This window comes from Acomys minous, assembly GCF_964271855.1.
Source record: "Acomys minous genome assembly, chromosome: 5".
Lineage (NCBI taxonomy): Eukaryota > Metazoa > Chordata > Mammalia > Rodentia > Muridae > Acomys > Acomys minous.
Genome location: NC_140494.1, coordinates 93608835 through 93634475, shown reverse-complemented (window position 1 = coordinate 93634475; position 25641 = coordinate 93608835). Strand labels below are relative to the sequence as shown.

Genomic DNA, 25641 nt, shown 5'->3' with positions numbered 1-25641 from the left:
TGTGAAGGAGACCCAAATCAAAGCACAGAATTCATTTATATTATGTCCATATGTTACCATGTTTTAAACAATGGTGTGGCGTTTTCCTCTTGTGGCATCATCTAGACATTCAGAAAAAGTCTCGAATCTCATATATTCAGATTGGGAGTGTTCAAGCAAAATATGTCAGTGAGTTTTTCTTTTTAAATAATAATTTGTGAAGAGTTTGGGGAAGTACCTAATACAGAGTAAATACTATATGTAAGTATTTTATGTATGGAGCGTAGAAGAAACCTAAATGTTTTCCCCCAATGTAAAGAAAGAATCGCTGAACCAAACATAGTGCTGTGGCTCCTTTGTGTTGTTTTAAAGCAGGACAGAGATTCGTAAGGACAAGGAGTCCTGGTGAAAGACCAACTACGTATGCTTACAGTTGTGATGCCTCACTCGAGGATCTGCTCTTAAACCCCGCTTCCCACTGCTTTCCTGTCTCTGAAGCTTTCGGCTGCTTTCCTTGATCTTGTCACCTTTCTGAACTGTATTGGCTGCTTCCTTCAGCAGACTCCTGAGCCATGGCATGTGCCGTGAGCATTAAAGAACATGCTTGCTTGCTTTTCCTTAGTCTGTCTTTCATCACAGGAACTTGCTTCAAATATGAAGAGGTTGAGTTTTATTTTTCTTCCTGTGACATCACTAACTGTAGTGAGGCTCTGTGATGGTAAATTTTATGGGTCAACTAGGCAAGGCCATTGGGCCCAGTTGTTCCATCAGACACTAGCCTAGACATTGCTGCAGAGTGACATTTACATGCTTAATCTTCTATAATGTGGGTAGGCTTCATCCAATCAGTTGGAGGCCTTGAAAAAAAAAACAAACCAAAATACCAAGGGCCTCCTTGATGGAAAAAACCGCTCTGCCTCGAGTCTGCCTTGAAACTCAACACTGCAGCATCATCCGCTGGCATTTCTAGTCTGCCAATGGGCACTGGAGACATAGGACTCACTAGCATAAGTCAGTTCCTTAAAACCTAGCCCTTCCTCCTGTGTGTGTTCCCCGGCTCACACAGCCCCCGAGCTCCATGCACAGCTGCCAGTATACACCAGAGGGGAAACTTGCCTACTCGGCACGCACTCTCTGCCTTTTCTCCCTGTACCTTCCTGACTGGGGACGTTCCTCAAATGCTGATAATCTTTGACTGTCTATAAGAACGGTGCTCATGGTTGCTAGCTAGAAACTGTGTAGATGTACTAGCCACCTTCTTGTTGCCATGACAAAATGCTTGACACAAACAACTTAAGGGAAGAAAGGACTTATGTGTTTGCTCCATCGTGGTGGGGACCACTTGGTGGCAGGAGTAACTCATTCCTTTGCTGTGGGAGCTTGCATTAGTGGCCTCTTCATGCAACCCAGACAAGGAAGCAAAGAGGCAGCTGGAATTAAGGGCAGGGCTAACTTTCATAGCCCTGTACCTACTTCCCCGAGTGAGGTGTCACCTCTTAAAGTCTCCAGAGCTTTCAAAACAGCTTCATAAACTGAGCACCCAATGCTCACAGCATGGACCCGTGGAGGCGTTAACCTAAACATTTTATTGCAAAAAAAAAAAAATGATATTATGTTGTATGAAGTGGAGAAATTCGTTAAAGAACTAACCAGAGAACAATGCCATGAATTTAGGGACACCAATGTATAGATGTAAGGACTAAGACAGGTGTGGTGATGCTTGCCTATAACCCCCAGTACTGAGGAGGCAGAGGCAGGAGGATTGTGGATTTAAGGACAGCTGGGGCACATAATTTAGCTAGGTAGTAAAGCACTTTCCTAGAATGCATAGGGCCCTGGGTTCAATCCCCATACCCCACACATAAAGAAAGGCCTGATGTTTATCTAACTCATGAGTTAAGAGAGATATACACTAAGGCAAGTATCACTGAAGTTTACAACACAGCATCTACAAAACTGGTACATGTCCCCTTGAGCATGTTTGCGACTGTCTTTGGAACAGCCACCGAGGGTTGGCTTAATTGTGCTCCCTGGGTGAGGAGTGGGGCCAGCTCTTCTGCTCTGATGCTTTTGAGACATGTTCTACCATGACGCTCAAGTGAGGGGCAGGACCAGCTCTGCACAGCCCTCAGACATCAACATGGCCGGAGACAGCAGCCTAGACCAGGTATACCTGCCTGGCTTTTGGTGGTAGGAGATCCCTGCTGCTTCAGTGCCAGGGGCCCAGACATGGCTGTCAGTGGCAGCAGAAGCTGGGACCTTACCATAGCCTTAAGTGGCATCACTGGCTACTCACATCAGGCTGGTCCTCACTACCCTCAGGTCTCCAGTTCTGCCTTTCTTCATTGTGCCCTCATCCTTCTGCTCCTCTTTTTCTTTCTTCTCTCCATCACTTACTTGCTCACCAGATTTGTCTCAGGCTTGCTCTGCCCACGCGGGCCCTGTGGCATCAGGCAGGGGTGATCTCAAGCCAAACTATGTACTTTTAAACATCTTTATTAAGCATTTTGGAATCAATTTTCATCAAGGCTATTGGCCTGCAATTTTCTGGGTTTTTTGTTTGTTTGTTTGTTTGTGTGTGTGTGTGTGTTTTCTGTCTTTACCTGGTTTGGGGATTAGAGCATTACTGCCTTTGTAGAAGTAATTTAGGAGTGCTCCTTCTGTTTATTTTTTGCCCAGATGACCTATCTATTGGAGAAGTGATGTATTGAAATCATCTACTATTTGGAGGTTGGTGTTAATCTGTGTCTGTAAATCCAGGAGTATGTTGTTGTTTTTTAAATGAAATTGGGTGCACCAGAGTTTGGCGTACATACGTATGTTTAGGATAATAATGTCTTCTTGGTCATTTGTGCCTTTGATTAGAATGAAATGTTCTTCTTTGTCTCTTCTGATTCATTTTAGTTTGAAGCCTATTTTGTCAGATATGAGCATAGTGATGCCTCTTGCATCCTGGTCCCATTCAATTGGTTGAAGTTCTTTTGTCCATATTTTTATTCTAAGGCAGTTCCTAGCTAAGATGTGTTTCTTTTACTTTTTGTTGTGTTTTGAGATAGGGTTTCTCTGTGTAGCCTTGGCTTTCCTGGAACTCACTTTATGGACCAGTCTGGCCTTGAACTCACAGAGATCTGCCTGCCCCTCCCTCCTGATGTTGGAATTAAGGGCACACAGGGCAAGATGAGTTTCTTGTAGACAACAGATAGATTTTGTTTCTTGATATAGTCAGCCATCCTGTATCTTTTGGTGAGAGAACTGAGGCCATTATTATTTAGAGTTATTAAACGTTTTCTTCTACGATTTTGCTAAAGATCTGGTCTAAGCCATTGATTTGGGATTCTTTTCCTTATCTATGCCCATAGTTTGAAGGTTGTTTCTTCACAGTGTCCCACATTTCCTGAATGTTTCTTTCCTGTGTGTGTGTGTGTGTGTGTGTGTGTGTGTGTGTGTGTGTGTGTGTTAACATTCATATTTCTTGCTTATTTGGTCTATATCATCCATTTTATCTTTGAGACATGATTTTCTGGTATTCTATCTTCTGCTTCACTCAATTTACTTGTAAGATTTTCCTTTGAGTTTTCTAATTGGACTATTGGGACTTTTTGGTCCCCTTTGTTTCAGCTGGGATTCTCTTCAATGTTCCTATTTCTTTATTTTTTTTCTGAGACAAGGTTTTTCTGAGTGGCTTTAACTGCCCTGGAGCTCACTCTGTAGACCAGGCTGGTCTTGAATTCACAGAGATCTGCCTAGCTCTGTCTCCTGAGTGTTGTGATCAAAAGTGTTCACCACCCTGACCCAGGCTCTACTTTTTTGTGGTTTTGTTTTTGTTTGTTTTTCAAGATAGGGTTTCTCTATGTAGCTTTGGCTGTCCTGGATTCACTTTGTAGAGCAGGCTGGCCTTGAACTTACAGCGATCCACCAGCCTCTGGCTAGCAAGTGCTGGGATTGATCCATCCTCTATTTTTAATTGAATTTTATTTTTAAATCTTGATTTGTCTTCATCATCAGCCTTATGTTTGTATTTTTGTTGGCATCATATAAACATTTATTGTCTTCAAGTTCTTTCTCTTTAATTTTATTGAGATGTTCCGTTGTAAATATCCAAAGTCTCATGATTAGCAACCTGTCCCTCGTTCTACATTACAGCTGTTCCTTCTTGTTCCTTCCTTGCCATTACTTGCTGTTAGCTTAGAAGTAGAAACCAAACTTGTCCACATGTGTCATGTTAGCCATCTCGTATTGTCCTCTGTCCTGGAAATAAAAATACAATTTCTGATCCTTACCCAGAACCAATGAAGTGGGAGATGAAAACCTTAGAAATCCACATTTCTAATGGCAGTGCACAGACTATCCTGTGAGATATTTAAGTTATGCTTCATACTACTGGGAGGGCTATGCTACATGAGGACAGAAATCAGATAGTGGCAGGACATGGTTTTCAGAGGACAGTGTGAGCAAAGGCGTAGACTCTGAGAAACAAGCTTAGAAATGAGTAGTGAATCAAAGAGTATAAAAACTCTGTAAATGGAAGACACTGGAGAGGGAGGAGCTTCTCACCAGAAATCCTAATGTGCAACAGTAAATTATTTTTAGACAGAACACATATGCCCCACTTACATGTGGAAGGAGGTGGATATTGCTTGGAGTCATAAAATACAACTTAAGAGAAAAAATTTCCTGAGTTGTGGATAGCTTTTGGTTATTTTAGAAAATCATGGGAATATAATTTTTTTATGGTGTGGAAGGCTCTGGTTTGTTTTGTTTGGTTGGTTGTTTTGTTTTTAAGCTAGGGTTAAGAAAGGCTTTGGAGATGTAAGGGGTAGTCTTGGAGCAAAATAACATGTTCAGGCTGGACTCAGGGAGAGAGCCACTGGAGGGCTGTTCCATGACTCCAGGATGAAGCAGTAAAGACCTGGATGGGGGTAAGCACACAGGGCTTGATGTCAGCACCATAGTCTGATGTCTTCCTATGTGCCAACTGCCTCTTTTTCTTCAGCACATGTATGTTCCTTCCAGACCTGTCCAAGCCCCTGTGTCTGTGCTGTGCACGTCCTTGAGCTCCTGCTTTGGTCTTTCAGTGTCCTGGTAGAGCAGATGGTGAGAAGGTATTTGACAAATGTGCCTTGCTGATGATGGTCTTCCTACACTGCCCTTCTTGCTAGGGAAGATTCTCCTGGACACAGAGATCTGTTTCTCAGAATCAAGTTACATCTTGAGTGAAGGATTGCAGAAGAAAGGGCCAGAAAACAGCCTGATAATAACTCTGGAAGATCATATTTAAAGAGGTGGCAACCTTTTAATCCCAGGGGATACTGCTACCACTGCAAACCCTGAAGTGCACATCATTATTAGAAGAGTTCTGGCTGTTGTCCTTTGCCACCTGACCCCTAGAAGAGTAGGGAACATTAGCCCTTCCAAACGTGGGCATGATGGGATGATTGCTGGAAGTCAGGTGGGCTGGACCTTGTAATTTTAGCCACAACCTGCTTGTGTCCCTTCTATGAGCATTTGGTATGACCAAGATGCAGAGGACCCTAATCCCGTCTTGGCAGAGAGGCATCCGAATATTCGCCAAGGATCTCCTACCCAGACGTTCTGCTTTATAAATAGAGGAACCAGTATGCAATATTGTAGCATGGGTTGCTGAGGGGTATTACACAGTGACAAAGTGATGGTATTTCCAAGGGGGCAGGGAAGGCATTCTTGGCATCCGATAGAGGCTTCTTGTTCCAGGCAAGACTGGACCAAGGCTAATTTGGTTGCTTTCCAAATCACTTGCACTTTCATTTAGTAGAAGAAAAGCAATGCATGTGTAGAAATGTAAAATGGGTCCTATTACTGATGCCTAATATTCAGAACTCATTGGGCAACTGAAATTGTATGTCTGTGTGTATACACATAAGTGCATTACTTCATAGGTCTATAACATTGATGACTATACTAACTATGAGTCCCATAGCTTTAAACTCTGCCTTGCATTTTATATCTTTTCACATTATGAACTCTCTTTTCCCAAAGAATAAGGCCTAAAACTGACAACTGCAACCCATATAAATGTAGTACAATCAGCAAGTCCTGTTCTAACAGTCAGACACCTCCTCTAATAAGAGATGGACTCAGAAGCAAGCAATATGAGGAGTTGGCCACCTACAGCCAATTGACATATTAGCAGGTGAGGTGGCAGAGGTTTCCATAGCCTTGGGAGCAGCAGAGGTGGGCTTTTTAATAAACTATTACAAGACCAACATTGTTCTTGGTTGTCTGTCTAATGTGGTCTGCCTCTCTCAGTGTCCAGAAGAGTCTATGAGTTACCTAATATTCTTGATTTATTTTTCTTGCTTAAAATTTTGGACTAGATTCTGCTACTTGCATCCAAGATCCTGGCAGAGCTGCGTGACTGGTGCTGGAAATGGATTTCAACAATCGATCCTGAAGGGGACGGAGAATGGCAGATTAGTTGTCACACATAGATGATCTTAAAGACAAGATAATGGCCAATCAGTTTTAGAGTGGGAGTCTAGCATCTGTGGAAACCATGAGAGACAGCAATTCAACGATTACCTAAATTGTCACCTACCATACCTACTTAAGGCTTCAGTGGCCTCCGTAAAGGGGGTGGCTGGAAAATGTACAGGCCACAGCCTGAGTTTTAGCTTCTAACCCTGTTGAGTGTTCTGATTTGTATGTGGGGCTAGTGATCAAAACTTCATGAAGGCTAGGCAAACACTCTACTACTCAGCTCTATACCAACCCTCATTCTGAAAGTTTAATGACAGAAAAAGAAACAGCCAAACAATCAGGTAGTGTCTATTTTACCTCTTGTAGCCACAGGCTGATGTAGCTTTTTTTTTTTTTAAATCCAACTCTCAGTGGGAAGCTGACTGCATAGACTTAAAAGGATTCTCAGGCCAATGTCAGAGCACTGACTAGGAGTGAGATGGATCCCCTGACGGGCAGAGAGATAGGGGAAGGGGCTATCACAAAGTAGTAAAGATGGTGAGCTTCCAAATGGCTGGCTTCTTCCTCACTCTCCTGACCTGAAGAGACAAAAACCTGGAAGTTTAAAGCAAAGGTCTTCAGGGTTCTGCTGCTGCCAGTAGGACCTCTTGATGATGGACTGGCTCAACAGTTCAAGGGCAGGTCAGGGCATGCCTACACATCAGAGTGGGGTAGTCAGCCATCCTGTTTCTCTTTAGATGGTCCAGTCCTAAATTAGGGGAAGAAGACCCTTCAATGAGATAAAATAAATAAATAAAAATAAAACAAGACTAGCAAACAAACAAAAACAAAAACACAAAACCCAATCCTAAGTCTGCCCTCTGCTTTTTAGAGGGTCTTTCACTCTGTGTGTCTGCTGTATGTGTTTCTTCACCCCTAATGAAATCCTTAAACAGAGAGAGAGAGAGAGAGAGAGAGAGAGAGAGAGAGAGAGAGAGAGAGAGAGAGAATGTGAAATACTGTCTTCTAGGCAAATGCAGTTATGACCTCACCATAGCTGCAGCTGCCTGCAATGGGTCTACATAAGACCAGGCCTATCAACAACCAATCATAGTTTGAGGAAGAATTTACCAGGCCCTAAGTTTTCCTGCAGAACTAAGGTTCTTGGGGGAAGGCATGTCATTGTCTTCAGTTTTGAACTCACTGAGGAACCCACCAGGCTCCAATGGACAGTTATACACTCAGGGTCACACAGACAATGCTGATTAAACTCAATGTGCCTCAAAACACAGACAAACAACAACCAAATAAAAACCAAAATGAGACATGTGTGTGGGAAGGAGATTTGTTTCAAGGTGGGTAATAGGCGTGAAATGCAGACTGGACAGGTAGAAGGCTACAATAGGCAGAGTGCACTTTATACATGTATGCAATTGCCAAAGAACAAATGCAATAAAATCTACTTTAAAAAATGTAACTCTGTAAGAAAAAAACATAACAATGCATTGTGTAATTTACAACATACATAAAGATAAAGTTTATGGAGTGTATGGAAACAATAGTTTAAGGTTCAGGAAGAGAGAAGAGGAGATATGGTTTCTATACTTGGTGTGAAATAGCACAATAGTGTTTGTAATGCGTCAAAGAAGAATGGTTATAAACCTTGAAACAGCCTCTAAAGAGTGAATAAATAATTGTGCAAAAATATTCCAACACAATGAACATAATATATATATTATATAACTTATGTTATTAGGCTCATAAATATATAGCATTTTTGTGTCCTCTGTTGATTGGCCTTTTATTATAAGGATGAGTCTAATAAGAAGTTGTAAAGATAATCTAAACATAATAGAAAAAATGAGACAAATGAGCAAATAGAATATAGGTTTCAAAAGGAAAGGTTCAAGCTTAGTCACCAATAAATGTATATAGTCACTTCGACCAGAAGGCAAAGTGTATAATATTAAAGAAACAGTATATGGCAGCTTATCAGAAACAAGCTTCAAATATAAAGATAGTAGAAGAATGGAAGAAGATAATCTATGCTAATGCTTATTAAAATAAAATTAAAATAGTTATCTCTCTATCGGACAGAGACTTCAGGACACAAGTTGTTAGGAGTGACAAAGAGTTTTCTTGTTAACAAGGTCTGTTGTTTAGGGACTACCACAGTCTTTGGTATACATAAATTAGGGGCTGGTGAGGTGGCTCTGTGGCTAAAAGCACTTGCTGCTCCTACAGAGGACATAGGTTTGATTCTCAGCATCCACATAATGGCTCACAAACATCTATAACTACAGTTCCAGGATCTAAGATCATTTTCTGATCTCTGTGGGCACCAGCACACATGGTGCACATATACTCACCCAGGCAAAACACTACCAGACACAAAAGAAATAAATCGAAAAAATATATTTGAAGTACAGAAAGTAAAATCTAGTAGAACTTCAAGGGGAAATTGGCAAATTTATGGTGGTTATGAAAACTTAGACATGCTACATGATAACTGATAGAGCAAATAGAAAACTAGGAAGAACATGAAGTCCTTAAGCAATGTGGCACCTTGACACTGTCATTTGTAAGACACCTACAACAGATGATGACAATTTCTTTTCAAATATGCTTAGCCAATAAATAAGCTAACCAGCCAACCAATCAACCAACCGACCAACCAACTAGCCAACCAAACAACCAAACAACTAACTAGCCAGCCAGCCAACCAAACAACCAGCCAGCCAGCCAGCCAGCCAATCAACCAAATAGCCAGCCAGCCAGATAACCAACCAACCAACCAACCAAACAAACAAACAAACAAACAAACAGCCAGCCAGCCAGCCAACCAACCAACTAACCAACTAACCAACCAACCAACCAACCTACCAACCAACCAACCAGCCAGCCAGCCAGCCAGCCAACCAACCAACCAGCCAACCAGCCAACCAGCCAGCCAACCAACCAGCCAGCCAACCAACCAAATAAAACCCTCTCAACATATGCAGACTATGTTAAATGAAGCAACTGAAGTAGCAGAATCATAGGGTCCACCTCTACCTTGGCTTCGAAATCTCATGTAAGATCAGCAGATTGATCAGTCTTGAACTACATTGAATTACATTTTGAGTCACAGGTACAAAGGTATCTAAGAAGCTCAGTGTTTAGCTCTTGTTGTACAAGAAGAGTGGGCAACCTTCTCTTGTCCTGGCAGCCAGCATTATCAGCCACCTTCCTATACTTTTCAGTTTTCCTGTCTCTTAAGATCACTGCTCTAAGATGGAAGTCAACTGTGTTTACAGACCTGGGTGCTGGCGTCTGGCTCCAGTCATGACCCATTCCAAGTGCCATGTTTAGAGGTGTGAATGCTGTCCAGCCCTAGATCCATTTCTGTGGTTCTCCAGGAAATTCTGCCAGCTACCTAATATTCTTTAAACAATTTCAATTTACACATTTCAGTTTTTGTAAACCAGCCAGGGTGGATGTTGTTTGTTAGTACAAACACTGACTAGTCCAACAAAACCCTAAGGCATGCATCTTTAAGTAGGCTCCTTGTTGCTTCTACAGTGAGGAAGGAAAATAAATGAGGGACACATTCTCAAAAATAAACACACAATTGGAGTTAGGCAGTATGACATTCTCATGTCTTTAACACACCTTTTCAGTCTCTACATAAGCTTGGCCCACAGTGAGAACAGACATCCAGCATACTGGCACAGAAATTCTGCAGGGTCTTCCACCATAAAAGACATTTGGAGGGGAAATGTGTGTGTGTGTGTGTGTGTGTGTGTGTGTGTGTGTGTGTGTGTGTGTGTGTGTGTGTGTGTTGAATGTTTTCTTCTGGTCTGTGGCTCTTTTTTTTAGGTAGAAGATTTTAATCCTGGTGAAGTCTAGTCATCAAATAATTGTTGCAAGCTACTGCTTTCTGAGTCTCATTACACTAACCTTCCCTACTTGTGGTCGTAATGATATTCTTTATTTCCTATTTAACAAATTTCTCGTTGTGAGAAAACAATGACAGGCAGCCTTTGCCATGCTCAGCTGCCGCTGGATGCCTGGGTTAAAATCCTGAATGTCTGGCAATCCTGTGAAGACTGTTGATATTCCCGTTTTTAGATGAGGAACTAGGCACAGTTAAAAACCTTGTTAAGATCAGATTAAACATATAAGAGCCAAGGTTTAAACCTAGTACTTTGTTTTGCTGGGAGTGGCCCAACCTGTAATTCCAGTACTTAGGATGCTGAAGCAGGAGGACTGTCACTTTGACAACCTGGGCTACATGATGAGACATTGTCTCAAAAAAAAAAAAAAAAAGTCAGGAAGTGAGATGGCTGAGTGGGTGAAGGTATTTATGGGCAAACATGAAGACTGGAGTTGATCCCTGGGATGCAAATTCTGGAAGGAAAGAACCGACTCCATAGAGCTAACCTCTGACCTCTCCACACATACTGTGGCATCAGCATTCACCCCACCACAGAGAAAATAATCAATAAACAAACGCAAAATGGCTATGGTCCGTCCTCTGGGTTACATTTTCTCTGCTCCCTTTCTCCACAAATATAGAGCCACAACAACACAGGGAGACTCTGGGGCTGGGAAAATGTCTAAAGAACACTTGAGGCCTGCCTCTAAATGTAACCTGAGTTAAGGTAAAACCCCACAGAGGCCGCTTCAGCCCCACTAGCCCATCTGTAAGAAAGGCCCTCCGTAGTTGTCCAGCAGCTCCTAGGGGGCTCTCTGGACTCTGGCATTTGTTTACCTCTGTGTGAGCACGGGTACAGCTGGTCCTTTGTCTACACGTGCCCATCTGTGGAGTCAAGCAAACGAAGGTGGAAAATATTCAGGAAAAATTACATGTGTAGGGAACATGTGGAGACCTTTTTTGTTTCTTATTTTATTCACTGAATGATACAGAAAAGGAGAGATTGACAGCATCTATTATCAATTGTACTAGGTAGTATCAATATTACTTGTATATTAAAGAATACAGTGTAAGGTACCTGCAAATATTAAAGCATTTTCTATAGACAGATTTTTTTTGTATCCACAAGGGTCTTGGAAGCTGCGTCCCCTGACGCTGAGGGATAATTACACAAGAATCACTGTGCAGGACTCAGGCTGCCACTCTCTCCAGGAGGTGAATTCTTCTCTGGCGGGAAATATATTTTTCTGCATCTCTGGATGCTTGGTACCTAATTCAGTGCTGATGGTGAGATCAAAGACATTGAACAAGTGGCACTTTGGCTCTACAGAGGCACTCCTAAGACTTCAGATGCAGAAGGAGCAAGTGGCTTCTTCTAGGATCAAAAGGTTTACACTCCTGAAATGATAACGTCTCCTCCACCATGTTACAGGGAGGCTGTACATCACCACACTGAGGAGCAGAACCCTTCAAACCAAGCACATCCGAGTTCAAATTCCTGCTTCTTACATACACGAAATGAGCGAATTGCACAAGGCTACTTAAGCTCCTTAAATCTCTCAGGGCTGCTAAAAGGATTAGAGGAGAGAATGCATAAACAGAGCTTGAACAATGAAAGACACAGAACAAGTGCTCAATAAAAGGACACTATTGTTGTAGAAGCCATCCTATAATTTACTCTTGCCTAAGCACGGGTTAAGTACCTCTACTTCCCTTCGTGCTTAGTATGGAATTAATAATTAATTAATTATTGAAGATGGGTCTCACTATGTTGTCCAGGCTGACAAGAGAACTCTTGAATTTAAACTATCTTCCTACCTCAGTCACTATAACCAGCTCTACAAAAATATTATTAACAATCTTTCTGACTTAAGAGTTGTAACTTCCCATTCAGTTCTAAGGTCTATCTTGGGACAATCCTCTGAGTTCATCCTGATTCTTGGGTACCAACATTTTTCAAAATGGCACTATCACAGCAGGACACTGCCAAGCACACGCTCCAGAGGCATGGGATTATCAAAAGCATCTCTCCCATTGCTCCTTTATACACCATCCACTTCAGCCCTAATCCATCTTTGCTCCTAATCCTTGATGATTGTTCATTTCTTCTCTATACTGCTTAACCAGCACCTGTTGAAAGTCACCCAGAGTTTACTGGTTTGAGTATTACAAATAAAGATGCTATTAACAGTCAATTAAAATCTTTGAGGAGACACAGTCCTCACTGCTTAGGGATGAATAAGCAAGCGTACACTTCCTATGAATGTTGCATTTTAACCTCTGAAAAACTCGAGGGTTGCAGTAGCCTTTGCATTCTCACAAGCAATATGTGAGTGCCTGGTTTCTCTGTACCACCAGCATTTCATGCTGTCACTTTGAAAATTCATTCTTATTATTATGTGGTCGTATTTCATTGTGACTCTCAGTGTCCATTTTCCTGGTGCCTAGTTATGTGAGCTGTCTTTGCATATGCTATTTGCCCTCTGTTTATTTTCTTTAGTGAAATGTCTGTTGTGTTCTAATCATATTGTTTATTTTTTATGCATAGTTTTGTTGTTGTTGTTGTTGGATGTGTGGTTTGAAATCTCTCTCTCTTTTAACATGGTGTAGCTTGCTTGTCATTTCATATTTGTTGTTATTGTTTGTTTGTTTGTTTTCAAGGCAGGGTTACTATGTGTAGTCCTGCCTGTTCTGGAACTAGCTCTGTAGACCAGGCTGGCCTTGAACTCGGAGATCTGCCTGCCCCTGAGGGGATTAAAGATGTGCTGCAAACACCTCACAACCATTTTATTCTTTTTAAAGAAAACAAACATGATCTTTTGTAGAAGAAACATTTCTAAATTTGATGATGCCTAATCTATTTTTTTCTTTTATGGAATATTCATTTGGCTTCTTCCCTTTTCAAATAAGCTAGGTAAGTGTTTGGGTTTTCGCCTAAACTATTTATTTGTTTTGGTTTTGTTGGTTTGTTTTATTTCTGAAAGAGGATCCTACTATGTTACCCTGGCTGGCTTGGAACTTGAATTAATTCCCCTGCCTCAGCCTCCTGAGCACTGGAATTAGAAGTATGCATTACTACACCCAGGTTGAATAATTTTCTTTGTTAAATAAAGATGGTATGTTTCCAAAAATTACATTTATGTACTTGGTGTGTCTCTCTATATGTGTGTATGCATGTAGATCACCACAGTACATGTATGAAGATCAGAGAACACCTTGAGGGAGTCTGTCCTTCTCTGCCAGGGCCCTGGGGATTAGACAAGAGTGGATTTTGCCATTCTCTGATATCTTGGAATTATTTTTCATCTAGCCCTCAACATACCCTCTTTCAAATGAGTTTATGTCATCCAGGTTAACATTGTGAGTTCTAGCCCAGCTAAGGCTACACAGTGAGACCCTGTCTCAGAACAAATAGGGACAGGTGTGGCAGCTCACACCTGTAATCCCAGCACTCGGGAGACTGAGGCAGGTGGATCTCTGTGAGTTTGAGGCTAGCCTTGTCAACAAAGTGAATCCAGGACAGCCAAGGCTACACAAAGAAATCCAGTCTCAAAAACAAACAAACAAACAAACAAACAAACAAAAAACAAAAAACCCAAAACAAACAAAAATAAAAATAAATAAAATAAAAAGATAGTGGTTCTGTATATTTAAAAAGTCACACACATACACAATCTGAAACATAGGATTTGTTTTATGTTTAACAGAAATCCACATAATCAAGTTTTAGATTTATTTATGCATTCCAGTATTTTATTCCTATGTCTTTTGCTAATCCTTCGACAACTGAGGCTTTAGAAGGTTTTTCATTTATATTCTGTTCAATATATACTCATTGGGTGAAGGAGATGAGCTCACTTTTCATTGACAAATGATCTTCATGATAATGAATCTGGATGGAGGAACCATCTGTTGAGTAGTCATTATAATATTAAGTAGTGAGGACACAGCATATACTGAAAGAGCATGCATTCTAGAGCGCTAGGGGAAAATGGCAATCCCAGTTTCTCCTAGTCTCTCCTCTCTGGAATCAGCTCCAGACAACCAAATTGCTAATGAACCCTTGACACAGTCTGGTGTTCTATGGGACAACAAAAACTCCTGTTTTCTGTTTTCCTACCCAACAAATGTTTCAAGAAGAGAAAATGTTACAGAAATTTTGTTTGAGCTCTGTGAAGTGCCTCATCTTAACATGTTCGCCCCTTGAATTATGGGTGTTTTATTTTTGCCAAGTGCCATGAAAATGCTTTGCTCATTTAACAAAATTCAATTTTCATAGTTTTAAGTGAAACGGGTTCTCTAATATAAGACACTACATCATAGCTTAATAAGAAATGGTGGTCTAGATTCAGGGTGGACTTAAGGGCATAGATTATAACATATTATAGCTATGTCTTTAAAGCTATGTTAGCACAAGCTAACAAAAGGGAAACAGTGGTCCTAACAGGATGAATAGGCACCCAAGTGTCCAGGTTGCCATAGGGATCCTTGAAGAAATGCTTCACCCAATTCTGAAGCCTAATATGTACACAGGGGCCTGGGATACTTTGTCATACAAAAAAACTCCAGAATGCTGATACATACTCCTTTTGTTAAAGGAACTCCAGAGCTGCCCTGAAGATGCCACTCATCATTGACAGAGTGTATTGAGTCAAGGCAGGTCACAGATACCCATGAGGCAATGGGAGAAATAAGCCTTATTGGTATATTTTCAAACCAGCATTTGGAGCACTGGTAAGTGAAGGCAGACAAGTACCATGTATTTGTCTTTGATACCTTTTCCTTTATTATATGAATTGTGCCAATTCCCTGAGAGTCAAATAGAAGAGAATACTTTTTTATAGACTTTTGAGGACAATGAACGAGGAGGCAATGGTATAACCAGAACAAAACCTTTGTTGAATTAACATTCTTATACAAAACCCACAAAGCATCACAAGAAAACAAATGTGGTCCATCTCATGAAAGATGACTGTATCTTGTATAAAATGGCTCCCCCTCAAGTAGAACAACAGCAGAAATAGACGAGTAAAAGCAGAGTGTAGATACAATGAGATTTAAACAGTATATAAACTATATTTCGAACTTAAATAAAATATTTCTTTTTATTTATGTATACGTGTATGGCTACATGCATTTATGTGTACCACATGTATACAGGTTCCATCAGAGGCCAGAAAAGAGTGTAAGATCCTCTGGAACTGGAGTTATAGGTATGAACTGTCTGATGTGGATGTAGGAAGCTGGATTCAGGCCCTCTTCAACACCAGTAAACAGTCTTAATGGTGGGCCTGCTCTTCACTGCCCCATGTTTGGTTCTTAATTCAAGAAAACTAACTGAAACTCCCAACTATCACATAATGTGCACATCAATAGGACATTTGATGATATTGAGAAATTGTTTGTAGGCCTGGAGAGATGTCTCAGCAGATAAGAGCTCTGTCTGCTCTTCCAGAGGTACTGAGGTCAATTCCAAGCAACCACATAGTGCCTCACAACCATCTGCACTGGAATCTGATGCCCTCTTCTGGCTTTCAGGTAGGTGTATACGCAGATGGAACACTCGTACATAAAAGTAAGTTAATAAAATCTTTTTTAAAAGAAATTGTTTGTAATATTTTACTATACTGTGATACATATAGTTATATGATGAAAAGATACATTCTAAAGGAACAAGTGATTGGAAACAAGATTGGCCATGAATTGATAAATGTCAAAGTCCAGCATTGAGGGTATGTGACTTCACTATACTTTCTTCTTCTGTATAGCTTTGAATAAGCTGTGCTAAAATACTTAAAATATGACTTTTCAGAATTTAAATTCTAAGTGGGAAGATTAAGTATATAAACAGATTTAATGATTAAAAACATCTGCTATAATATATACACAGAAGATATTTGGAAACACTGATGAGGGAAAATGTAGGCGACTGGAGTAGGAACTAAAAGTTTAACGAGTATCATTTTATCTTTTTCCATGTGTTAAATGTATCAAAACACTAGTACCAGTAGACACACACTTAATATTTTATAAATATCTTTATTTTTATTTAATTTTATGCGAATGAGTGTTTTGCCTACATGTATGTATGTGCACCATATGTGTGTCTGGTGCCTGCAAAAGTCAGAAAAGAGTGTTGGGTCCTGTGGAACAGGAGTTACACGTTGCTGTAAGCCACAAGCGACAAGTTCTCTTAACCACCGAGGCATCTCTCCAACCAATCCTGTATAAAGAACTTTAAAAGTGTGTTCACATTGGGTGCTCTAGCTTGCACTTCTATAGATAAGGTTACTGAAGCTTAGAAAAAGATAAATGGCTAAATGAGAGTCACTTGTGCCAAGTACTTCATGCACAGCGTTGCATTTAATCTCTCTATAATAATCTCATTAGAAAAGGAATTATCTCAATTTGCAGATGAAAGATGTCAGCTTGTAGAAACTAAGTAACCAGCTAAGTGTCTCACACAGCTGGTGGTTGGAAGAACTGAGTTCTGAACACCAGGTTCTCTTCTTCTTCCCAGGGCCTGTCATAATCACCCATTCCAGCAGACAAGAATGGAAGTATGGACCATACTGACAGGGCATTGTAGGCATAAGGTTACTGTGTAGTTTAAATGCTGATTTCTGTACCCACCCACCCCCATGTCTGGTTGCAAGCTTTGTTCTGAAAATTTACTGTCTAAGTGTTGTGTAAACTCTGCTCCCCAATTGTCCCCTTGACATGTCAATAAAGAAGCTTACAGCCAGTCGATGAACAGGGGAAAGAATAGGGCTGGACTTCCTCCCAGCAAGAAGAGGAGGAGTTAAGAGAAGAAGTAGGGGATTCAGGAAGGAAGATCAGAAGGAAGGAGCTAGAACAGAGGAAAGCAACAAAGTGCAACTATCACAGGGATGTTTGCTGGGAATAAGACAAAATAGCATAGAGAGTTAAGAACAGACTTAAACTGCTCCAGATTGTGTTGTGAAGCCTTGTATTATAGAAGAGCCTCAATATTTGTGATAGCCAAGTTAAGAAATAAGCTAAGAGAAACAAAATTTTACAAAAATAACCTCAACAGGGCATTTTTGCTTGGCCAGCGTGGCGTTGGCTGATTATGAAAAATGGGATTAGGTCTACCCAAAAGCTCTAAACTGTGTGTGTGTGTGTGTGTGCCATGTTTCTTTCCCTGTACAGAACAGTCATCCAGAAATAGAATCAAGAAGTTCTGTGGATGAAAAGGGGACATTGAAAGGAACGTTGGATGCCTGAAGGCTGCATTTGACTAGTTCGCATAACTCAATGGAGAAAGCAGTGAGCTAAGACAAAGAAGTTACAGCCACAAAGGATGCTTTTGTTAGACTCTAGGAACCAGCTGTGGCCAAAGCAAGTACACAGGGCACAGAGGCTCTCACCCCAGTTATTCACAAGACTTTGAACATTGGGGAAAGCCTTGGCATCTTGGTACAAAGCATTAGAAACTTCGAGGGGAGAAGGGATGTCTTCATGCCACTGCAATGGTTATGTGCACCTATGACAAACCTAAAGAGCTGTAGATGCCTTGCGGAGAGCTTGGGAAGGGCTGGCTTTCCATGAGGCTGATAAACGTGCAGCTCCAGAGAGCGTGAAGTGCTTAAGTCAGTGGGTCTAGGGATGATCAAAGAGTTCACTGTTCTCTACATAGTATACACACAATATGCCCTATGCTTACACCTCACTTTGTATTCAGAAACTTACAAAAACTTTGAGACAGTCTACTGTAACAGGAGAAAGAGGTGGGAAGTAGGGAATGGAATCATAAAGTATTTTAATTTTAGAAAAAGATTCATTTTTAAATTGTCTCTCTCTCTCTCTCTCTCTCTCTCTCTCTCTCTCTCTCTCTCTCTCTCTGTGTGTGTGTGTGTGTGTGTGTGTGTGTGTGTGTGTGTGTGTGTTGCCAATGAAAGCCAAGATTCCATGGAACTGGAGTAACTGGTTGTTGCATGCTGCCCAACCTGGTTGCTGGGAACCACACTCTAGTCCTCTGAAAGAACCACAAGCACTCTCAACTGCTCATCCATCTCTCCAGCCCCCTCATGAAATATTTTGAAGAAAGGACCTACAATCTTAGTACCAACTAGATGTTGTATTATCGAATAGGCCTTAAGTTCTCAAAGCCTTCTCCATAGTACATAGACAGAAGGTGGTGTCCTGTGAGTAAATGTCTAGGTCCCAGTATTTTGGGATACATAAGCTTTTACCCTTCATTTCTTTTGAGTCTTGGTGTAGCCTTATTTCTAGATTCATACAGCTCTCTTTGCCCTTTGGTGGAATTCAGGGTGATCTTTCTCTGTCCTACTGCTGATAAAATGAAGAATATAAATTCTTCATGCTTAAGGTCATAGATCTAGAAGAAGCAGGGCTCAGACTTGACCCAAGGCTCACAGGCACAGAATTTTTAAATTATACCAGTTACTACATATTAAAGAAGCATCCTATGCTAAAAACATGTTAAGCACATGTGAACCTTGGTATCCTTAGGAAACTGATTCCAGGACCATCCACCTTCTATGAATACCAAAATCTGAGGGTGCTCAAGCTCCTTATTAAAATGCTGTACACATTACACACACACCCTCCTATACACTTTATGTCTTCCCTAGATTTTAATATCAAATACATGTAAATGCCAAGTAAATATGTATTATATTGTTTATGAAATGACAATGAGAATGTCTATACACGTTCAATACGGATAAAACTTTTTTCTGAACACGTTTTTTTTTTTTTTTTAGATAGTCTGTCGCTCTGTCGTCCAAATTATTGTCCTTTAACTCATGGTGATCCTCCTGCTTCAGCTACTCACCTACTGGGATGCATCACTATGTCCAATGAGAGTCCCTTGTCTTGCCCTTCCTTCTTCACCATTTCCTTCTTTCCTTCCTTCCTTCCTTCTTTCTTTCCCTCCTTCCTTCCTTCTTTCCATTCGTTCATTTTCAAAGCAGGAGAAACTTAGGGCCTCACACATGCTGGGCAAACCATTTGCCAGTGAGCTACAGCCCTAGCCAGAACCTTTCTATAGTATACAATTGGTTGGATTCACAATAGGCAATACAAGGAAACGGAGAGCCAAGTACACTAATTTTGGCCCTCGCACCATTCATAGAATAAATAACAGTGCTAAGATCTGAAGACATACTTTGGATTTTCAAGTTCATGTTCTGGACACTCCATGGCACTGTGCCTCTTGCAGCCAGTTGTCTCTTCTTGTTGCATCTGACAGTGAGAACTCCCATGAGAAGAATATAACACCAGCCATGTAGGCAGGCACCCTATCCACTCCTTTCTTGGGACTGGCTGTTTTCTTTACAGGAGTCTTTGACAGTGCCTGCTTTGAAAAGTGGAATGCTGTGTCCAGGCAGTAGGATCCTCCCTCTAAATAACTGTAAAATACCCCAGGCTTCTGGAAATGCATGGTCCATGATGATGTCTAAGCAGAGCTGGGTCAGGAGTTAGCACGAAGCACTCATTAGAAGGAAGTAAACATGACCTCTTCTGGGGACAGCTGAGACTAAAGTCACTGGTTCTAGAGTTCTGCCTTTTAATGTGTCCCTATGATCCAAGAATGTACCTTCTTTTTTTTCCTGTACTTTCAAGTTCCATGAAAAGCCTTAATAGGAGAAGCATCCTATGCATGAGAAAATGCACAGTAAAGAAAGTAAAGACACCATCCAAGTAGGGATGATACAAATGGGGAGGTCTGTCTTTTAGGAAGCTTGTCTTACAAAAGGCTTGGAAAGTACAGGACCTCATCCACCTGGTAAACCCAGGTTCCAAGGTTATCCCAGAGGCCACAAGGCCCCACCATCCAGAACTGTTCACAGAAGCAGCTGCCCTATGTGGGCTCAGCCTCCTTGGCCTCTATCAATGGCCTCTGGGAAGAGATGGCATTAACTAACAAAGGCGTCCTTTGAAAAATCCAGGAATCCAGAAAGCAAAGGCCAGCCTGGACTCTTCATCTGCCTTCTTGGCTGTGGTGTAAAGGCTCCAGAGGAAGAGGAGTGGCCAAGCAGGGTGGCTCACAGTGGCCACCATCAGTTGCTGGCTGCAGAGGAGCCAACTCTACTGACAGGTTGGGCCTCTCCCACTGGCTTTCCCTGGGACTAGACAAAAGAAGAATAGAAAGCAGGAAAAGGGTGGGGCCCCCAAATAAAAAGTTAATTAACACTATCTATTTTTCTTTCCTATTGAAAAGATAATCTCTTAGTCCTAAGCACTGTATGCCCTTTGGTGAAGGGTAGGGTCAGGAGGAATCCACCCCATTCAAGGTCTCACCTATTAGATTTCCATTTCTCAATGGTTCTTTGTGTGGCAATCATCAAGTAAAACAGACCTCTGGCCAAGCTGAAGCAACCAAGGTCCAGGTTAATTATCGGTCCCCAGAATAGCTTTGATATGCATTGGCTGGGGAGTCCAGAGGTACTAGGACATTGGGATTGGAGCTTCCAAGGGAAGATAGAGGGCAGCAGTTCTTCAACAGCATCCAAATATGTCCTTATCCAAGAATTCTCTGCATCCCATCATCTCCCATCCTTCTATTTAAGGAACAGGAACTCAGAGGTCTGAGAGTGCTGAGGTCTCTCTGACTCTTCTTTCATACAATGAATGTGAGGATGTCTGATATTCTGATGCCTAATGGCTGGAAATGGGAGAAGGGGAAGGAGCTGAATAGTAGGAAGAAAGCCTGAATATTTAGAAGACAACTGGAAATTAGGAAGCTGCTCTTACTATTTTTTTTCCTCTAGTATCAGCTTCTCCATCTACTCTGTTGCTCAAGCCTGATGTTTGGGAGAACTTCACAGACCCCTCTTCTTCGCCCTGTCTATTGCCACAGACAAAGCAAGCCTGGGTCATTGGACTATTCTAAGTTGATCTCCTATATTCTTTGATTGCACCTTCAAACCACACTATAGTCATCTTCATCAGACACAGTCCAATCATCTTTCTTCCTGACATCAGCATATCCCTATTGCTTGTATATTCTAAATAGAAAATTCAAAGCTCTTCATGACCAATAAAGCCCATATTTCCACTGACACATTTCTTCCAGCCCTCAGAATGTATACTGAGCTCAAAGGATATGCTCTCTCTTGTCTCCTGGATTTGACACACTATCTAGAATATCTTCCTCATGTTGGCTAACTCTCACCCATCTGCATTAGTTGTTGTTGCAAACAAAATATCAAACAGAAGCAAATGAAAATACTCGTGATTTATTTTTATCTCATGGTTTAAAGAAACTGAATCCATCATGGAGGGAATACATACTGTTGTACCATCTTTGTGGTAGAATTTTGCTGGAAGAAGAAGAAGGAGGAGGAGGAGGAGGACAAGGAGAGTGGAGAAGAGGAACTAAAAGCAGCAGTAGTTTATAACCTTCAAGTCCTGTGCCCTAGTGATTTACCTCCTGTAGGTGGGTCTCACCTCAAAAAGTTTCTACAGTCTCTTGAAACAGCACTGCCAACTAGACATTGATGTTTAAACCCATGTCCCTAAGAGAGAGATTTCATATTCAAATCAGCGTTCCACCTCTAGCTCTCATAGGCTCTTGGCCATCTTATAATAGAAAACTTGTTCAGTGCCACATCAAGTCTTCAGTCTTAACAGTTCTAACACACTCAAGTTTCTTCTGACACCCAAGAAAAACTCTCAGCTATGAGACCCCATAAAATAAAAATCTTAGCCCCACGTTTCCAGCACACAGTGGTTTAGAGTAAATAGTCTCACCCCAAAGGGAGGAAATGAGAGACATAGCAAGGAAAGACTGGGCCAGATCAATGCTGAAAGCAAGCAGAGGGCACATCAATCCCTGAAGCGCCATGCCCTGCTTGTGAGGCTCCTGGAGGCATCATCTCGGCTCCAATGGGCTGTGTAGCTCTACTACTCTAGTCTTGCCTCCCAAAGCATGTATTGGTGCCCTTGGGATCCACTCAGTGCCTGTGGGCTTTCTCAACACACAGTCCACACTCCTGGCATCCCCGACATCTAAGTTTTCCATTGCACCTTGAACCTTTCCCACTGACTCTTCAAGGCTTCCAACATGGACATACCAGGGCCTTTCCACAGGGCCTTCCGTAGTACACACTACCTGGCCTCAGTGAATCCTTTTTAATGGAATCTTGGTGCAAACCTCCAAGACCCCATAACTCTTGTTTTCTGAAAAGTTTACAAACTCAGTACCAGATGAACATCAAGTTTTGAGCTACTTCGAAATGTAACCTGGCCCCCATTTAACAGAGATGTAAAGCCTCTGATTGTATAGATAGCTAAACTTGGGGAAACATTTTCCTGGGATGCCCTCTAAGAGCATGGTGCCATTGCTGTGGTATTCTATAGAGACACTCTTTTTTGTTTGCTTCTTTGTTTGTTTTTAATGAAAACTCTTCCAAGTGAGTTTGTAGTATTGCACACCAGTGATTTTGGTGGGTCTTACCCTCAAAACACCTTTCCTATTACTGCAGTGTAAAGTGCAAAGTGTGAGTCTTCTCTTTAAGGGGGACCAATGTCTTTAACGACTATAGTGATTTTGTCCATATCCAGCTTGTCTCCAACTTCACACGTGTGCATGCTGTCTTCCTCACTAAAAGATACACCTTTGCATCTTTCTGCTCTACTTTGTGAAGTTTCACCCTGGATAAAGCCTGGATGCTGTGCTGCCTTGAAACTTCTTCTGCCAATTAGTTCATTCCTTTTAAATTCAGCCTCATTCAAGCATCAAGACACCGGTGGGATGAAACTAACTGACTTTCCAGAACATAACACAGATGCCTCTGGCCTGATTCCTCATTTCCCCCTGAAACTTCCAGAGCAATATCTTGCTGCCTGCCTTTCTCTCCGCAACTAAAATGGCCCAGTAAGCTCTGCCCATGGTGTTCTAGGACGTCTGCAATCTACAGTATCGAGTCTTCTACATTTCTCCTGCAAACCATTTCCAGAGACTTACAAACACACGGGAAGGCTGATCACGGTGACAATCCCACTCTTGAGCACCAGTTTCTGGATTTGGGGTTGTTTTGTTTGTGGTGCCAGGGCCTTGTGCATGACACAAGGGATCAGTGTGTCCTTGGCTTAGCTCTTGTTGCATTGCTATGAGCAGAAGTCTCTTACATAAGTGACTCAAGGGAGGAAGGAGATATCTTGACCTGTGGGTTAGGGGCTAGAGGATAACACGCCTCAGGGAGGTGTGATGACGTGTGGCTCTGCCCACGGTGGCAGGAGCTAAGGGTGAGGCTTGTTGAATGAAGCTTTTATTTACCCACCTCTCTCTACCCCTCTTTCTTTTTTTTTTTTTATTAATTTATTCATATTACATCTCAGTTGTTAGCCCATCCCTTGTATCCTCCCATTCCTCCCTTCCTCCCGCTTCCCCCCCTACTCCCCTCCCCTATGTCTGTGACTGAGGGGGACCTCCTCCCCCTGTATATGTTCATAGGGTATCAGGTCTCTCCTTGGTGACCTATTATCCTTCCTCTGAGTGCCACCAGGCGTCTCCATCCAAGGGACATGGTCAAATATGGGGCACTAGAGTGGGGCCTGGAAAACTACAGGCGGGTCTGGGTCCTGGGATCCTCCGCAAACTATGGCAACAGCCAAGGAAAATATAGGCAGTAAACTTCGAACCCCTACCCAGACTAGCCGATGGACAGGACACTCTCCACCGTTAAGTGGAGAAGGAGCTCTGACTTTCATACCCCTCTTTCTTTATATGTTTGTGGTCTCTCACTGAACCAGGAACTTGTTAGCTAGGCCCTGGGAGCGACCTGTCTCCATCACCACGCAGGTCTGGGGTTATAATTGTGCACTGCCATGCCTAGCTTTTACGTGGTGCTGGGCATCAGAACTCATGTACTTAATGCTTTACCCGTTGACCATTCATCCAGTCTAGCTGTACATCTTAACAAGTCAGAAACCAGACAACCATACCAGCAGTTAGGTCACTTTGTTGTCCTCAAGTCCTTTTCTCCCATGACGCACTTCACCTAGTTAGGTCTTATCCCTCACGATCCACAACTTCACAAAAGCAGTTCTTCCAGATGGAGAGCAAGTGTCGCCTTTGGGAAACAGCATTTCGTATTCAAATTATAACACCCTCCCTCAGATCTCAAGTTAGTTGCCTCTTCTAATGGATGTAGAAACATTATACACTGTATTAGATACCTTTTTAATGGGATCCTATGACTTTTGTTTTTGCCTCTATTATGACAACTATTCCTATTGCAAGTTATGAGTCTGTCTTTGTATGGATTAGGCTGTCAGCTCTTTCAAGGAGTGTGGAAATAGAAAGGAAAGGCTTTCTTCATGCTTTTAATTTGCATGATCATATTGAAAAGAGAGACAGAGAATAACAGGAGAAAGAAATTACAACGATGCAAAAAAAAAATCTTGAGTGACATTACGTCCAACCATTTGACCATCTTACCATCTTGGTGAGATGATTGCAACTCTGTGGCTTTTGTGCCCCTCCCCCTACATTATACGGTCACTTGATGTAATCCACCAGCATCATCTATTGAAAAAGCAATGTGTTCAACATGGGCGAAAATGCTGGTGACACTGGAGAAACTGAAAAACTGGATTTCATTCTCTATTTTGAAGTATACTCTATGTCATATTTAATATTTGCTTTTTGCACGAATTAGAATGAGCACTACTGTGTGTCCCCTTTCTCTTGGCAACCCTATACCCACTCTATTTACACAGCCTTTATAGTTATAACATTCTTACACAAGTCAAGATGTAACAACAAGTATTTTACTCTCCAAAATTATTAAGCCTAAAATCCAAATAATTCAAACCTATTCTTCTCTTCTGAGTCAATCTATACATTATAACACTAAAGAGTTTCATTTTCCAGGGCATGCCTCAAGTCAGTTCATGAAAAAGAGTAGACAAGGTAGGCAGAGAAGGGACCAGAATGGCAAAGGCAGGTCAACATGGGGAAGGGGAAGACCACTAATTAGATGTAGTTTTTAAGTGGCAGAGCTTAGCATAAGGGTAAGGATAGCCACCAGGGTCAGTTTTAAGGCAGTTCAACCCTTCTGTGTAATTCAGAGGAACTTATGTTTAGGTAGGTATGAATAAATGTGAAAGAATGCTGTCTTGGGAAAGAAATGGAGTTGAAAAGGAAGGAAAGTTAAGGAAGAAAAGATGGGAGAGAACAGAGCTGGTTGGGACACAGAATGGAGCAGAGTGAATTAATTTGGAAGTCTTTGGCATAAGACAGAACCGAAGCTGGAAGGTTAAAAGGACCGAGGAAATGGAACCTCAGAGAGACTAATGACAGTAAACTAAGCAGT

The 25641-nt window shown here is 41.6% G+C and overlaps 1 long non-coding RNA gene across 2 annotated transcripts in view; it reads right to left on the bottom strand.

Moving 5' to 3' along the window:
• Positions 1-3943: 3943 nt before the first annotated feature.
• LOC311598246 overlaps positions 3944-25641 on the bottom strand; it is a 74008-nt gene continuing 52310 nt past the window's right edge. The window contains exon 3 of one of the 2 annotated variants that reach the window (XR_014779523.1): positions 3944-4227. This is a non-coding gene — a long non-coding RNA (uncharacterized lncRNA). Of the gene's footprint in view, positions 4228-7147; positions 7184-25641 lie in introns of those variants that run through there. The other variant, XR_014779524.1, reaches the window with a different exon arrangement.